This window comes from Suncus etruscus, chromosome 14, assembly GCF_024139225.1.
Source record: "Suncus etruscus isolate mSunEtr1 chromosome 14, mSunEtr1.pri.cur, whole genome shotgun sequence".
Taxonomy (NCBI): domain Eukaryota; kingdom Metazoa; phylum Chordata; class Mammalia; order Eulipotyphla; family Soricidae; genus Suncus; species Suncus etruscus.
Window position 1 is genome coordinate 5,701,730 of NC_064861.1, and position 4,752 is coordinate 5,706,481.

The window sequence follows — 4,752 nt, forward strand, 5'->3', positions numbered from 1 at the left end:
CACCAGCTTTCCTCTCTCCATCTGCCATGGCAAAAGGCAGCCCCTCTTGCTGCATATTCCTTCTCTTTGGTACTAGCCATGCTGGGATACTGGAAAAACAGTTAAAGGAACAAAGGTAATCGTGGGTGGAGGGAGTGTTTTGGAGGTTCCTTCTGTTTTGAATGTCTCCCCCCAAATCCCAGATTAGCCATTTTGTTTATCAAGACCATCCGCCTTTCCCTTTATACATGCAGCAATTTTGGATTTCTTTCCCCCATTGGCCTACATAGAAGAACATGGACCAAAGAACTGAGGGTGCTTTCGCTCTTGTTTGGGGAGAGCCATGGAGGAGGCCCTGAAAATATTCAAGGGAAACCTGGGTCAGCTCTCTGAAGGGTAAGGTCTGGTAGAAGGTCTGATTTTATGGGGCCGGAGAGATAGCATGGAGGTAAGGCGTTTGTCTTACATGCAGAAGATCATCGGTTCGAATCCCGGCATCCCATATGGTCCCCTGTGCCTGCCAGGAGCAATTTCTGAGCATGGAGCCAGGAGTAACTCCTGAGCACTGCCGGGTGTGACCCCAAAACCACAAAAAAAAAAAAAGGGTTTTCTGATTTTCATAAAGCATTTCTTGAGCAGAGGTGTTAATGAAGGTAGACAAGCAACCTCTGTGATTCTTCAGCATCTGAAGCTCCAGAATTCAGCTTCGGGCCTAAACCCCAACTGAGGCTAGAAACCAAAGCCACGCCTCTTTGTCTAAAGGCAAGAGCAGCACCAACAGAGCCTGTGGAGGTGAATGCCAAACAAGGTCTTGGTTTCATTGTTCATCCAGTTTCTCAGCAGTCATTTGTCTAAATTTCAGCCGTAGCATTTGCAGAGGGCCTGTGATTTGAGTGATTGGACATTTCATGGCTGAGGAAAAGTTCCTGATAGGTAGGAGACAGCTCAGAGCACAACTGCAGGAAGTGCTTTTCACACCTTTCACCCTGACATGACTTTGTTGGGGGAGGGGTCTCTGTGATTGATTTGAAGTGATTGGAAAAAAGAGTCTACAGACTGAATCCCACCTTTCACAGGAGGCCCCTGGCCTATGAAACATTGGCTTAGGGAACTTTCTTTCCACAAACATGACCACTGAGTAGTAAGATCCAAATGAATCCATCAGCTGCCCAAGAAACTTTTTCCCTTAACTCCATTTGGATCAGTGTTTTGACTCAGAATCATGACAGGACTCATGCAGAAAGTGGAAGGAGCCAAGGCAAATAATTTAGGCTGAAAAATTGTTGTCTGGCTCAACTCAACATGATTCCTGGCAAAATAGAAAGCCCTTTTCCCTCCCTGATCTGAATTTGACTTAAAGGTCCTGCAGTCCCACTCTGCCAGTTCCTAGGCCTTCAGCCCACTTCCCTTTGGTTGAATTAGCAGAAGGCAAGAAACTGGCATACATTTGCAGCTAGTAATTTCTGACTGCCAGTTCAGATAATAAATGCTAGACTCCCTCCCAACCAAATCCCTGAGCTTGAATTATCCAAGTAAACTCTCTGGATCATTTTCTAGATTGTTTTTCTTTGTGTTACAGGAACAGCAAATCTCCGGAGGCTGAGTCAGAGGCAGACAGTGTCCGAGCTTTCCCAGGCTGGCCTTCAGCTTCCACTCTTGCTGGGTCCCATGAACACTCCTCCAGGCCATGCGTCATGGAGCAGCCCAAGGTAGCCTTGAACATTTCCTAGTCCTGGGCTCCCAAGTCCCGTGTACACCACTTCTGCTTCCTGCTGCTGCCTGGCTTGCCAGCACCACTGCTCTCCCAGGTCTTCAATGGTTAAAGCTCCTGAATGTACATGCGTGGGCACACACATGCACACACAGACCACAGACACACTCACACACACACACACACACACACACACACACACACACACACATCACTGCCTTGCTTGCTCATAAGCTCCCAGCTAAGTAGATGTCTCAGGCTTGCTCTTTCACATTCTGGGTTTCTTTTATTTGGTTTCTTTTTTGCTTGTTTGTTTGTTTGTTTTTGGCCACACTTGGATGCATTCAGGTCTTACTCCTGGCACTGCACTCAGGGATTACTCCTAGTAGGCTTTCGGAGAGGGGGGGCATATGGAATGCTGGGGATTGCCTTGTGCAAGGCAATCACCCTGCTCACTGTGTGTTCTCTCCAGCCCTCACATCATGTTTTTGCCCAGATGTTCCCTCTCTGAGTATTATGAGTATTTGGGGGGGGGTTGGGAAGGTCAAAATCTGGCGGTGCTCAGGGGTTACTCCTGGCTTTGAGGTCAGAAATCATTCCTGGCAGGCTTGAGGGATCATAGTGATGCTGGGGATTGAACCCATGTTCGTCCTGGCTCAACTGCGTGCAAGGCAAATGCTCTACTTGCTGTGCTATCACTCTGGTCCCTAGTCTGAGTATTTTCTTACATTCCAAATGGTAGATTTATCTTTGAGCATTAAGAAATCAAAGCTGATTTCCTGGATTAACTTTTCTTCCCTATAGAACTATCTAATTCCCGATTAACCTTTTAGATGTGCTATTTTCTCAGGAGCTCAGATGCTTCTAGCTCTGCTTTCTTCTGCACCTACTCATTTGTTTCTCAACCTACATGAACTGTCCTGTGCCTTCAATTTCCAATCAAAACACCTTATTAAGGCATTTTAGGCTTAAGCAAATGCTTCATAATTTAAAAAAAAATCATTCTCATCTCAGAAATATAAGCCTGAGGGGCCGGAGAGATAGCATGGAGGTAAAGCATTTGATTCGATGGTTCGAATCCCGGCATTCCATAAGTTCCCCTCTGCCTACCAGGGGCAATTTCTGAGCATAGAGCTGGAGAACCCCCTGAGCACTGCCGGGTGTGAGCCAAACCCACCCCCCCAAAAAAAAAGAAAAAAGAAAAAAATATAAGCCTGAAAGTAACTGAGACAAAAGGGTGATTTCCTAGCAGAAATGGCTCCAGAATATGCCAGAGTAGGAATCTGTATTGTGACACAAATACACATTCAGGGGCCTGAGATAGTTCAGTGGATAGGGCAGTTGCCTTGCATGGACTTGGTCGGCGTCCAAACCAAGCATCCTCAATAAGCAAAACAAAACAAAACAAAACAAAAAAACCCAAATTGTCTGTCTAGGAGAGATAGCACAGGGTGTAAGACCTTATTTTTTTTTCTGTGGATGATAAGGGTTTGGCCACACTCAGGGCTTACTCCTGGCTGTGCACTCAAGGATTACTGGCAGGCTCAGAGGACTATATGGTTGGGAGCTAGGGATTACATCCAGGTGGACCACATGCAAGGCAAGTGCCCTAGTCACTGTGCTATCACTCTACCCCTTAACTCTACTTTTTTTATTAATAATTTTTATTTTGACCAAAGTGGATTACAAATCATTCACAGTAGTATTTCAGGTACATAGTGACATTGAATCGGGGGCATTCTCACCACCAATGTTGTCCTCCCTCCACCCCTGCCATGAATCACATAGTTCAACAACATTTGACACAATCATCTAACTGTGAAACAGTCTTCTCCCATCAGGATGTAAGTCTCCCTATCACCCCAGAAATCCTGTGAAGGATAACTTACTTTAAAGCACTGTTTGAAGCTACATATTTGGTGATATGTGATATGCTATTAGTTTTTCCCTCCCTCCCTTCCTTCATCCCTTCCTCCCTTCTTCCTTCCCTCGCTTCAACCTTCCTACCCTTCTCCATCCCATTTTCCCTCCAACCCCCTCATCCTCCCTCCCTCCATTCATTTCTTTCTCCTTTCCTCCCTCCCTTCGTCCCTCCATCCCTCTCTTCCTTCCTTCCTTATTCCCTTCCTCCCTCTTACCCTCCCTCCCTCCCTCTTATCTTTCCTCCCTCCCTAGTACCCTTCCTTCCCTCCCTCCTTCCTTCCCTCCATTCTTCCTTCCTTTCTTCCCTCCCTCTCTTCCTTCCTCCCTTCCTTCCTCCCTTTCTCCCTTCCTCCCTCTCTTCCTACCTGCCTTTCTTCCCTCCCTCCTTCCTTCCTTTCCTTCCTTCCTTCTTTCCTTCCCTGACTTACTTTTCTTCCTTCCTTCCCTTCCTTCCTTTTCTCTCCTTCCTTCCTTCCTTTTCTCTCCTCCTTCCTCCCTTCCTTCCTCCCTTCCTCCCTTCCTTCCTTCCTTCGTTCCTTCCTTCCTCCCTCCTCCCTCCCTCCCTCCCTCCCTCCCTCCCTCCCTCCCTCCCTCCCTCCCTTCCTTCCTTCCTTCCTTCCTTCCTTCCTTCCTTCCTTCCTTCCTTCCTTCCTTCCTTCCTTCCTCCTTTCTGCCATCCCTTCCTCCCTCCTTTCTGCCTTCCCTCCCTCCTTCCTTTCAACTCCCTGGCCTATAGTTTCTCTAGCTCTGCCTAAAAGTGGCCAATGCCTTAGCTGTTGAACGTAGTGGTTGGGGTGGGGTGGGGAGGCTGTGAACAAGGCGCAGGGTTAAAGGAGGGTTTCCTGGGCTGCTCAGAGAGGAAGCGTTGGGAAAGTGCAACCAGGGTGCAGTCTGAGGGCTTCCTTTCTGTGAGTGAGTTGGTGCTCTGGTGCATGTGTGAGCATTGGTGTGTGTGAGCATGTGTGTGACTGTGTGTGTGTGTGTATGTCTGTGTGAGCATTGTGTGGAAGGTCTGTGGAAAGCATTGCTTTCCAGGGAAGGGAAATTTCACCAAGCTGTGTTGGGTTCCAAAGCTCCCTGCAGAATAATCTGATGAGTAGACCAGCCTGGGCCTGAATCGTCAGAGGGGACTGGAGGGA